This window comes from Varroa jacobsoni, unplaced genomic scaffold, assembly GCF_002532875.2.
Source record: "Varroa jacobsoni isolate VJ856 unplaced genomic scaffold, vjacob_1.0 scaffold_998, whole genome shotgun sequence".
Classification (NCBI taxonomy): domain Eukaryota; kingdom Metazoa; phylum Arthropoda; class Arachnida; order Mesostigmata; family Varroidae; genus Varroa; species Varroa jacobsoni.
In genome coordinates, this window is record NW_019213900.1 from 282,609 (window position 1) to 296,192 (window position 13,584).

The window sequence follows — 13,584 nt, forward strand, 5'->3', positions numbered from 1 at the left end:
TACCCTTAATACTTGTCTTTGAGAAGTCCATAATGATAAAGTCACTTGTAGTTGCAATCGAAAAAAACGTGGGCGTCATTAGATCAGTTTTCAAATTTACGATAAATATTTCTGATATGATATATTTGATATATATGATGATATATATGATGAAATATTTCTGATGAGTTATTTCGTATGATTATGCTTTATGGACTTTCTTATTTTATTCGTTGTTACATCTGTCGTAGGTTCTCTTGAACATAAACGATATAGAAGAAGGAACAGCTGTAGGACAGACTTAATAAATTTAAATCCACAGATCGATTCAGAAGTATCAACCTTGGGAAACGTTATTAGTATACCCAGCTGGTTTGAAAGGACGGATGAAAGATGTCCGAAGTGTGAGCTCATAGAGAAGTGCTTTCACCGTAGAACAATCTAACTGACGGATGCGCCCTCTATGCGTCAGTTAAAGTCGGAACACGCTATACTGAAGGAAAAACTAAGGATAAAACGATATCGTAAAAGCTGAATTGATTAATCTTAGCGTGAGTTAATTTTCTTTCATAATACGTCCAGTACACTAATAAAATGCAACGCAATTTTTGCCAAATGTAAAGCAAGTATGAATGCGCCTAGGTTCTTCCGTGGACCTAATTTTTTCGGGGTTTATATTCTCGAAAAATCTTGACCGATGACAGGGCGGCGGGGAGAACAGCTAAAATAGTTAGCTTATATACATGCTTATGGTCATCACGTACACCCTGGTGACCAACAACTATTAGCTACTTCGCAAATGTTGCCCATATTGTCGAGAACCCCCAAAGTGCTCTCATAGTAGCTTGGAAGAGGTAGAATTTCAAGACGGTACTGTCGAGCACGACCGAAAAGTTTTTATGCTGAACTTGCCCTGCGAGTTCCAGTAAAAAAATACCAGTTGTCGTTGCCAATAGAGCTAATATTTCGATGGGTTTATTGTCCTAATGTTTTTTCACTGACCTGATCTAAAGCTCGATCGTAATAATAGTTTCTTCTATTGCTTTGAACAAGAAAAACTTGTTGCCTGATGCCGTTGTTTGCGGCCTGTTACATGTGGCCTAACCTTCGCTGGGCCTGATTAAGCATGTTTCGTACTACATGCCGCTGCAGGGTTCGTTTCTAAGACAAGAGACTTTAAAATCAATTACGTTACCAAAATACACAACATTGATTTTCAGTGATATAGTAGATGTATGTCCTACATTGATAACATCAAGTCAAGTCGCAGCAATTCGAATGAGAAATGTTATAGACGGACGGTCTGGAAGCGTTCACTTTGTGTAAGAGTTTGGAAAATGTAAAATATCGCTAAGTTTTACTGGTTATCCCAGTGCCATGTCCAAGGGCGCGCCTTGAACAATTAATAACCCGCTATAAAAAAAAAAAATACCTAAGACATCAGTTAACGCTATTTGTTGTAAAAGTCTAACAGAAGAATGCCCGCATACATATTCATAAATGAGTGACAATATGAACTCTATCTTTTGGGGCCGCCACCTCTCTTCATCAATGTTGCCATGAAAATCTTTCCAGATATAAAGAAAATGGGTCGTTACCTTTCATCTAAATTCAGCCTCTCAACCCGAACGCAAGAGTTAATACAATACGAGGAATGAAGCCAAAGTAAATTAATGGAACATAGCGAAAAAACGCTTTTATCCTGATATCCTACGTAGCTGATATCCTGCTAATTTCTCTAAACGAATGGTGAGCCAAGAGACTACTTACTTCTAGTATCAACTCTAATGAGTGGACCGAATCAATATATATATATATATATATAAGGTGTACTAAGCTTAACCACAATTACAAATATTAATTTTGTTGAGCTGGACGTTGCAGATAAGTCTAAATAACGTTGATCTCTATTGACAAAAAAAATACATTAAAATTTTCGTTCCTTACCCTCACAATTTTCCGTAATTAGTATTTCAATTAAAATTTCCATTTTATCCAGTGATTTCCTTAGCAAAGCGAAGTTTATCAAATAGCGTGTCTCAGCTACCGACTCCGGATTTTTATCAGCGTCGATAACCGACTTCAGCTGCCGTCAACGTCCCAAAATATGTATCTCCCTTTAAAGTGCCTTGTATATATACCTTGTGCTATCAACCCCAATGAATCTGCGTAATACAACTTGCCAAGTTCAACTCTAAGTTTGTACTTATTCGATGAACAGGTTGTTAAAGAGTAAGCTAGATCACATGGCTACAAAAGATAAAACCTCTTAAGGCCGTTTGAAAAATATATGTTACGCTAAGACCATGATACGAATAGTTTATATATTATATCCATTAAGAAATGATATGCATACGCCTACCAACTAATGGAGCGGCATATCTAAGTCGAGACTCAGTCGCAAAGGATGAACCTCCTTTAATCCTTCTAATGATCGAGAAAGGAAATTTTCTACGATATAGATAAAGAGATTATCGACTGTGTTTACCGAACATGATTTTTTTGATCATTATCGAACATTACAAATTTCGAATCTTGGAAAAGCTCTGCTCATCCGGACAGCTCCGTCATCTATTAACGTTTATAGTCAGAGTCAAACGTAGTTGTTTCGTTTTTTCTTCTATATAGTCTGATATTTCTTCGTAACAATCAAAAAAAGATATCAAAACATCCTTCAAACAAACAAAAAAGCCCTAAGTCAGTGACAAATATAATGTATCACAGTTTCATAGAGACTATACAATATACTGGATTTCGCTAATCGCTAAACACATTTCTGTATCATAAAAGAGCTATATAGTGCTTCGGAACTTTTGCTCGCGTCATCCAGACACATCGTCTAATAAGCGGAAATCATATGGGTTCCATTGGTTTTCAACAATAGCTTGCCAAGGAAGTTGCCCACTTGTTAGATAGATTGTTAGGTAGCGTTAAATTGTTGGTACAGCTGCTTAGTGATGTCAGAGCTGTTCATTGTCTGTTTTCGGCCAGCCTCTTACGTAAAAACAGCAACGAACTACATAGTCTTCTGCAGCTGATTGGACGTTAAGGCTCTTTTCGGTGTTACGGGTAGACGAAGGTTACCATTAGTTGATGGTCCACTAAGACTCACAGGGACGGGCACACCGAAAGTCACTTTAGCAAATTGGATCCGAGTACTTGTGCCATCCGCGCAAGACCTATCTGATGCTGTATTCGCCGTCGCTAAGAATTTAGTAAACATTATATGTGGATGTCACAGTGGTTTATGTCGAGTACAACTAGGAACACAGGAAAATCTTCAGTAATAGTAAAAGTAGATCGGCGCACACAGTACAATATTGAGTGTGTGTTTGTTTCAATTGGTCTATGTAAAAGCTATATGCGAGTAAACGTCTGCTTTTTTCAGACATGTGTAATTTACCGGTATCGGCCACGATATGAATGCTTGTCCACCTAGGTCAGGTGCCGCCATATTCGAAACGTCAAACGTCGCCTACAGCATTGATTGGCCTTAATCATAATACAATTGTATTCCATTCATCTTCAGAGCACTCAAACCTGAATAAAGAAATTCTAATAGCTCCAACAGAGCACATCTATTACTGTGAAACCTTAGATGACACCAACGACTTGACGCAGCCCAAAATACCTGACATATATGACTTTTATGTCATCTAATTAGAACACCATCAGTTCTCTTCTGGTTAAGTGAGAAGTATTCTTTAAAGCTTATTCTGATGGGCCATTTGCCATAGACGAAATGCGTTTATCCGCTATTCTAGGCCCTAGAAAAGAACGAATTTATTCTATAACAGGATTGCAAAATCGACCTAGAATGCCTTTACGCCTGACTCACTCCCACGGATACTAAAAACGGCAAACTTTTTTTAAGTTTCTTAAGATCAGTAGTTAACGCTGGTCTATGTTTCTGCGAGGCTAGCAAAGAATATAAAAAAAAAACATTCTCATGGAACAGACCCGGAGATTCACGGCAGTAATCAGAAAGAGATCACTCCGCAATTCATCCGAAATAATCAAAAGGCCACTTTTGACCATCTCAGTTGTTTTCGAAAGGGGAGTATCTATCGCCAATCAAATGTTTGCAGGCCAGGCAAACTATGACTGATTTAGACTTCGGATTAAAATTAAGCAAGCAAAGTTCAATGTCTGAGTCCTTATAGCATACTATTTATATCAATGCGCTCTATTGGTGCGAACAAAATCAAGTCAGAAGCTGACTTGTCCGTGAATGTAGCGGGTTAGAGCTTTTAAGAAGTAGTTAAAAAAAGTTCGTTTTTTCAATTTGCGGAACTTGAACCTCTGAACTCACTAATATATCAATATAGCTTATCTGCTCCATTGTCGGCTCAAAACAAGCCCATATTTCAGCCAAGCGTTTAAACGGAAGCCTCAAGTTAATTACCATATTTTTTTATTATTTATTACCAGATTTATATGCACACTATAATGAAACCTTGTGAAAAGCCAACAAGCTATTATGAACACCTATATTGTTTTCAGTAGTTTTTCAATGTGCCCTTAATATATGTACTACGAATATCTGTTGTGTGTAGATTAAATATACTACCCAAGATATAACGTACGAGTGTCGGGTCATTTCAACGTGGGCTTCAGAAGAGCAGCCTGAACAACACTAAAGTACCTGTTTCTCATGTGCTTTGTTTTTAGCTAAGGCTCTTAAGACAAAAATGAGATACAGGGAAACCAGGCAAGCTAAAAATATAGTAATTGCTCTTAACTTTAAAGCTTGGTAGAGTTATCTCACTTGAACTACTTTTTCAGGTCAACTTACATTCTAGCTCGATTCGCCTTTCAGCAACTTATGTGGCGGCGGAAATAATTTTGCAGTTGTATCAACATTTAAGAAAACAAATACAATTTTCATCTTTCTATGTGCATCGTACCACCCGCTCCGTCGGCGATATCAGGAAGCGCGGCTAATGATGAACCCTGTATTACTAACTTCGTTGCAAAAAGAATGGGCAAACATTCGTAATGATAATGCTACGAGCGTCAATAGTAAGTGTAAGTTCTATGTTGGATGTTCGGAGTGGAGAACGCTCGTCGTGTTAGGGGGCCTGCCTGCCTGCCTGCGATGTGTTACGCAACGGCGGTCTCGGACGTCAAACTGGAAGTTTTCATTTATTTGAACTTTTGTCAGATACAACAATGAATAGTTTTTCTTTCTATTTCGTTAAAGTTCGATAACGTTTCTTGGCGTAGATAAATTTCCTCAAGCAATGCAATTTGCAGATTCGGTATTAAATGATGAGCCTAAATATGCAAGCTACAGTATCATACAGCAAATGGGTTATTTTATCACAATATTCTTTGCTAGATCCAGTCTGTATGTAGGAAAATACAAAAGTCGTTTAAATTATTTCCGATTACTTTGGCTTACATTGTACAAGCAATAGGACTGATGAAAAATGAGTTCCATAAACATATCTTTATATATATATAGCTTACTTATATTTTGAGTTACGTTTCTTATCATTGAACTAATTGCTCTACAATGTTTCTTTGCGGTTGTGAATGGGGTACCGTCATCTTAGGGTCTAGCTCGATGTTGACTGAATGGCAAAATGGCGGTAGTGTCAAACTAACTGAGCTAAGTTAGCACACCCACAAGCTATGGATAGATCATTATGTAGTTGGTAAAACAGTCGATTGGCAATAACCAACCAATGGAAAACCTAGCACGCCTTTCCAGTCACTTGATATAATTATATATGTGCAAATATAGCGAATGAACCCAATTTAAGAAACAATGAATGTATACGGTTTGACTGTCGGGTGCCTTTCGGCTCAGTTGCCGATCAACGGCCTAAAGCATCCACATTAGCGACGCCGCATAAAAAATATGCTTTAAATTATGTTTCTTTACTCAGTTACGGCCGTTATGTGGTCGTGGTCAATTCCCGAGGCTTTGATTATACGTAGCACGAAAAAACATTCTCGAAAAATGTACTACCAATTGACAGGCTAGCAAATCAGCTGTCTGCTGCGAAATACTCGCAGTAAAAAATATTTACTCAAAAATGCTGTTACTGTTATTTTGACACTCAGAAGCGCGCCACTTTGATCTGCCTCGTAATTGCTTTTTTTTTTCTTCTCAATATTTTAATTCTCAATGTTTATATTGAACAGTCACCAGGTCAATGATATAATACTGTTGATTCGGTTTGATGTATTTACCAAAATAAAGTGTCAAACGACGATTTTTAGTAAGCAATTTTAGAAGTTATACATAGGGCATGGCAGGTTGACTCGATCATCTTTTTGGTTGTATTCTTGCTTATTATGAGAACCAGTTATCATACGATAGTACAACGCCAACGGTTCGAACGTTAACAGCAATAGTTGACACAATCATATCCTTTACCAGGTGCGCTGACCGTTAAACAGATCATTTCTCCTATATAATGTATAATTCCTATATAATTAACAATAAGTTCTGAAGTGCAAATGCATCGAAGAAACGGATATCTCATATTTATGACATATAATTTAGACGGTATCTCTGATATCGTGCGCAGTTGGCCTGAAAATGCGTCTGGTCGTTGGAAACATGCTTGTCATGAAGCATAGCATCGTTTTACTTCATTGCTACTATTTCGTCAGGTGGCATTGCTTCGAGTGCTATCAACGACACATATTACATAGTATATGTGACTTCAAAGAAAGTTATTTTTTTATTTTTCTTATCTCAAAATATAGACGTTCATCAAGTGGAGGTATTCTTCAAGTGTGCATTGAGCTGTGGGTGGCCTTCCACTTGATGGTGCCTCGGGAATACGCGTCGATGTCAACAAAGATGCAGAACCAATGAAGCCCATGCTTATATTGACGTTTGGCTCACTAGTAGTTGGCTGTACACTGTACATAGTTGGATTCTGTTTCGGATGTCGAGGATAGAAGTAGAAACTACTCCAGTACGAAGAGAGCGATGAGCGACGAGGTATTTTGTAAAAATAATTGTCTTCAGAATAGTTAGATATTTACAATATTAGAACATCCCTTTTCAGCTACACATGAATTCGTGTGTGCAGGACCGCTTTCCTCTGACAAGAAGTGATTGAATCTGCTGCAGGAACTGCAAAGTGCGTTTTAGCTACGCGAGACACGTACCCAAACGTTTTAGAAATTTGATGAATCGATGCGTAGCTGGGAATGGCCATCTTGCTGTTGTCGACATCGTGCATGTCTGGATGAATACACGATCCAGTTTGGTAATCACTAACCGAATAGATCATTTCTGTGGTTAGAAGCCAATTTTCAAAGCCCATAATACCTACTAGATAAGTTTAAAGGCTTGCCTTAAATTACGCGGGGAATTTTCATTACCACCACGATTCAAACTAATCCTTTCCGAGCCAAAGGTGATTCTAGAGTAGGTTATACATTTCTTCTTCTTCCTAAAGATAACTAATAGTTTTCAAATTCGCCGATAAGGTCGTATATACATGAATCACTCACAGCCGTAAAGGTAGCAAAATAAAACAACCAGCTGCAGCGCATATGATACAATACGAGTGAGCTTTAGCAAATGGCCGTAAAAGAACGGCCATCTGGTCGGGAGCGACTTCAAAACGACCGCACCAAAAACAACTGAATATATTTGCATACGTCTTTCTTAAATACAAACTTTATACGTTCAAGATTCTGCATAAATTAACTGACCTTCTTCGTGACAGTTACTCGCTTCGCTCAGTTTTTGGCTACTTTTTTGCATACATCCAGCCCTGTCTCTGAAACGCGACAAGGATGTTTTTCTTAAGTTTGTGTACCAGCTGTATATCGTTGAAAGCCAAGAATTTTAGACTATCCACGAAAGGAATTTACATACCAAAGCAACTACTATGTGGAGCGTCATGTAAGCCGGAGGAACCATTTGTCCTTTTTTTTCCGTCAAAGTTATAAACTTTATTTTCCCTAGGATATGACCTTAGATTTTGTTGCCCCTCAAATCATTAGAAAAAGGTTCACAAGACATATGGTTTAAGCAAAACGGTCCATCCCTCAGCCTACCAGATAACGTCGCTGCTTTATTAAAAGATCGCTTCGGCACGTGGTCGATCTTCAGACAAGGTGACTTCGAATGCCCCCACCTCCCACATCATGTAATAGAGAGCTGGATATTATTGATGGGCGCATACCAGATTTTGCTACAAATAACAGAACTACGCGAAACTAACCTTGGCCTTAAAATACGTTTAGAGTTAGAAATACACGTTAATTTTGATCATAACTTTGGACCAGGATTTTTTGTACAAAAAAAGGATTCGATATTCGGTCAAAAACTAATATTCATCGACACGATAAACCTTGTTTCCTTTTTAGTGATCTAAGATACGCTCAAATTGCTCTCAATAAATATGAAATTAACACAAAAATGTATGCAAATGTCCCTCCTCCTTGACAAACTTAAAACTTTGTCTCTTCCTCAATGGCCAACATCGGAGTCCCGGTTTTCATTGTTGAGAAAAGTCACTAGCGAAAATGAAATTGCAGGCAGACAGGCCAACTGGACGCCCGAATCAGCAAAAAAAAAAAAAAATCATGCATGCGATACTGACATTGAGAGATAGGACCATTAGATTACGTCTCATCAACACAAATCATACTACAACCGTAAAGAATAACACTAAGAGTTCTCAAGGCCTTCCACAAAGCTATGTTTCTCTATTTTGTTTTGCAGGATCGCCATTAGGAACTCTATCAGCTCAAAACGAACTGTACTCTATGCTCGGATTCGAACCTGGACCACAACGCGTTTCGAAGGTTAATGTGCAGAGACGTTGTCCGATAACGGGGATAGAAATCAATATCTATTATCAAAGCATCTCTTGACTGGTCTCGCTGCGTATTTCGATAGTGCCAGACGTAAGTTACGACGCGGAAAACCATTCGATCGTCGAGAAACTTATCCTTAGTAGATACTATCAATTTTTTGTCAACTTTATATAATCTAACGAGTTTTAATGTGACTGCTAACAAAATTAGCAAGGAGAACGTAAGAACGACTTTCATCTATTTAAACCCGCCCTTTTGTCAATGTCTAAATCGGCAAAATATCTCCCGACATTTTCCCGATTTAGACATTGCTGATTATACGTTCGGTGTGGGAGAGTTGTGTTTCAAAAAGTTACCACGCTCGCTTTGACTCTTACGTGGTATATCTTGCCACTTTATGCATCTGAAAGCACCACTTGGCGGTAAGAATAGACGATAAGTGGTTCTAACTAACTGCAAAATCAATAAATTACTGAAGTGCGAATTCTAGAGGATTTTGGCTTCGAATAAAAAAGAAGATCGACTTGTACGTGAAGCGTTCCATACGACCAACAGCTCATTCGTACGCTGTCATTTTTCATCGAAGACGAGCACTTTTTGTTAGGGTGTAGGTGTGCATGCGCCTTGTGTAATTACGTTACTTAATGTCTCAAAGTCAATCAGCAATAGATGCCTGTAAAATCTAGATAAACGGATTTTCATCCCTAATAAACTAGGGGAAAATGTCTGTCGCATGTTGTACATCGCATTTATATAGGTAGCTAACATATATAATTTAACATATCTAATATGTTATTCGAAACTCGTATAAAGCCTCGCGTGTGTGGAAGTGTGGCTAGCATTTGAAGCAGGAAAACCTCAAGAGCATAACGCTGCAGGTGCTAGTTATACATTTCCGAAACTAAAAGACACAAAATATTAGCTGTCTTCGCGCTAATTTGCATAATACTTTTTATTGCAAAGTGCCGGCTTGGCGTACGTACTTTTTCGGATAAGCCAGGCTTTTAATTCGTGCGTGTCAATCTCCCATCCCCTTTCTGGAAGTTTTAGGACAAGCCACCTTCAAAATTAAGCCTTTATTTATGGCTTTATTTCAAAATACCTTTATGGCTAATTGTTTTTTGCCCCGTTAACTACAACGGTGCTAGAGAAAGTTTTAGGACCTAAAATGCGCTTACCTGGCTACTGACATAGGAATCCATTTTTAAAGTAAATGCCTCTTATCGTATCCAAAACTACAAAGTCTCGATCACTTTTGTTAGTATCTATATGATATGTATGTTTGTAGATCACCTTTTCTAAATGTACAGTTGTCTATAAAGCATAGCATTGTTCTCTAGCTTACTTGGCATCGTTAAAAGAATCTTTGCGGCAGTTTCTACTCTTGTCCACACATGAAGGCCACCTGAAGGCTCACTACTAAACTCTTTGCACACCTGCGGTCCTCCCGAAGAAGAACTTCTCTTGATGAGCGCTCTTACTCTACAGCTTTTCCATGTCTAGAAGATGTAGACTTACAGGTGGCAACAGAATTTTAGGAGAGAGTCTGGGGCTGAGGGATTCCCGAGCCTGTGATTGAGTGCGAGAGTCAAATCAACCCTTTCCCTCGTCGACTCGGAGCTTAAGGTACGATAGCCAAAGTTTCTAGCTGAGTCACTGCCCGACGTGACACGTTGTCAACATGACGCTTTATCCAATCTATTCAAACCAGTTTTTTCCATAGTTATACAAACGCCACAGCCCCGCTCCAATAAGGCACAAGAAGCGTGTCCTTTAGTATGCCATGCATAAGACATATATATATAAATTTCAATATTTAAAAGCTTGAACAACTATTGCTTGAAACAAATCGAAACGAAGGAACTGACGAAATGTTTGACTTGAGGAAAAATGCTCTAACTTTGGTGTGTCTACCATTTGAAAGCACCTTTGTATTGATTGTCATCAATTCCAATGCAACCTTAACAAATAGTAGGCCACATTCGATATCTTTTTAATTTCTAAGCCACATTAAGAAATCCCCTAATTGTAGTTGTATGGAGCGGACAGACACAATTTTTGCTAACGAGGTTCTAGCCCTAAAACGGATACTTCAACAGTCAAGTATCTATGAACTAGGCGAACTTCTGAGGTTACCTTACACACCCACACACACTCATTCAGAATCTGGCCTACTTTTGGCATATGCATATATATCAGAGAACCCATACAATTCTCAGAATATTCTTAGTGACTGACGGTAATCTGCTGAAGGAAAATTTATACCAGTTGCGCTTTCTGGGTTACTCTTGTTCATTTTTGCGGGAGTCTAACGTTCACCCTTCTAAACTAAGTGTTAAAGGTTTAAGAGGACGTCCCCGGTACTGAGCATATTAAAGCAGAACGCAGAACGCTTGATCTATTTCTAAACTAAGCCCATCTAGCAACAATAAGGGGGCACTGTCACGACTTCGAAAATTGCTCAACCAATTGACTAGAAGAAGCAAAGCCTGCTTGTTTTCAAACAATTCGCTAATATTGTCACAGCTCAGAGTCTCACCGCTGCCTTGAGTTGAGACATTCGTCTCGCAGGCTCTTGTCGGTCGAAGCTTGCTTCTATCATCTTATTGCGTTTCCTTTCTACATTTAATTTACTACTTATGATATCACTGAATCTGAGAAAGGCGACTAGTTGATGGTCAGCAAGTACGACCTCGTTTCTCTCGCATGATCGATGTATGCTGCCCAAATCTATCGATAAGTATGCATAAAACCCCATATTTCCTATTTGTCTTACAAATCCTCCAAATCTAAGAACGGATTATGCTACAGGGACCGTACACAATAACATCTACAGCAAACACGTATGTCCATCGATAATTTTAACTAACGAAAACGATAGTCAGCTAAGCATATAGAGATAATAGCATCTCCGATGCATCTCAGTAGGTTTTATTTAGCATATTCATATATATTTCTATATATTTAGAAGAGCGCAGATTGACTCCTAATAGAATGCTAATGCCAAGTACTGTTTCAAGTGATGATAGTAGATGCTAAAAAAAATAGTTTCGCGTATATGTAATGTTTACTATCACATAGATTACAAAAAACCTTAATTTTGTCACAGTCGCCTGCTGACACTAGAGTTTCATATAGATATTTGGTATAAATTGAATAAATAAAATGTCTTGCATAGTAAAAAAAAGTACTAGATATTGGGGTGTCAGGAGTTATTTAGTAGGCATGGCAGAAAATATAACTTTCAAATTATAGAGAGTAGAACCTAGAATTTTCGTTAAACGTGCTCCCTTCTATTATTTGCACGCTGAATTCAGTGTCCTGAAAGTTTGTCAATAGCTGCGTGTTTTTTTTTTACCTACTGCATCAAATTCAGTTATCGACAGCATGTCTCTCTTTGATGCAGAAAAACAATTGAAGCCGGCCGGATTTGAATTTAAAGAAAATGGTCCTTTTTTTAGTCTGCGTTTTTTCAGTTCGGGCCATGCCTGAAACGTGGCGATGAGAACGTATGTTATTGTCGGAGAATTACTCTGTGTACTGTCGAATTCTGCTTAACAATTTAGGACGTTTTTTTAGAGATCCCATATATTTAATGGCCTTGACTATTTCATCTTCGGGGAACATCTCGTGCCAAGAAATGCCTCCTATATTTATTGCAAATATGAGCCTGCTCCAACAGCCGAATCTCTGCGGTATTACAACTGAAGTTGTCTTAAGAGAAGACAACTCTGCTCAATCCTATTGTCCCGCTTGATCCTTGGTGGGCAGCGCAGCTCCAGACGCAATACTGCTACTAATAGTTCCAAACCTTTTTCTGTCAGCCTTTAGGCCAGTTCGTAAAAGACGTAATACTGTTTTTTGTTATTATCTTCATGAGTGTCGTTATAGTTTGATAATACGAATATGGATAAAACGTAACGCCCATGCTGTTTTGTTCAAAAACTTCTAGAATCACAGCCACTTGCTGTTCCTCCTGAAATATAGCCAGTCTTTTCTGAGATCTTTGACTTCGCAATGTTTGCTCTTAAAATTATCACAAATAGCAAACTATTGTTCTGTTGGAAGCCTTTTTGCCAAATAGCTTTAACAATCTTTGGTGGACTTCACTAGAGCTCTCATGTCCCGAAAACGGAAACCCAATTATTGAAGGTTGATTATTAGAACTAAATGGTATATACTTGGCTACTATTCAGTGCCACTCGATTAGTTAATGATCCTAAATTGAAAACAAAAGTGAAAAAAACACTTCTTTCAACTGTTCTCTACTAAAATGGAGTCTAGTTTAAGAGTTATATAAAATTATACACCCGCCAAATAGTTCCGGACAAGGTAATACGATATATATATATATATATATATATATATTTATGTTGATCTCTGCTTTGTTCTTCTATAAGTAAACTCTCGTCCAACCAACGGGTATAAAGTGTCATGATATGTATGAAACACAAGCAGGGCCTGTACGACATGGATGAAATTTACGATCTACTAAGTTTTATTTGCTAATATCCAATTTATCGCTTGCTGCAAATTAAACCATGTGATGAACATGAAAACAGGATCTGAATATACGTTAATTAGGAAATATCTTCTTTCGGATAATATAATTAATAAAAAGTACAAATTGTTTTTAATCAGGTTCTTTCTAAACGCTTGCTAACATTTCGCAGATGTGAAGAGTGAAAGGATATTTCTTCTAACCATGATGATAATATGTGCCATGTTTCAAATGTATGTTCTGTATCGTTCATACCGCGTATATATATATATATATATATATTTATATATATTAGTTTAATGAAT

At 37.9% G+C, this 13,584-nt stretch overlaps 1 protein-coding gene across 8 annotated transcripts in view; it reads right to left on the minus strand.

The window, feature by feature from the left end:
* Nucleotides 1-13,584, minus strand: part of LOC111265702 (vasoactive intestinal polypeptide receptor 2) — a 104,905-nt gene that overhangs the window by 43,256 nt on the left and 48,065 nt on the right. The gene's annotated exons all lie outside the window — the stretch shown is intronic.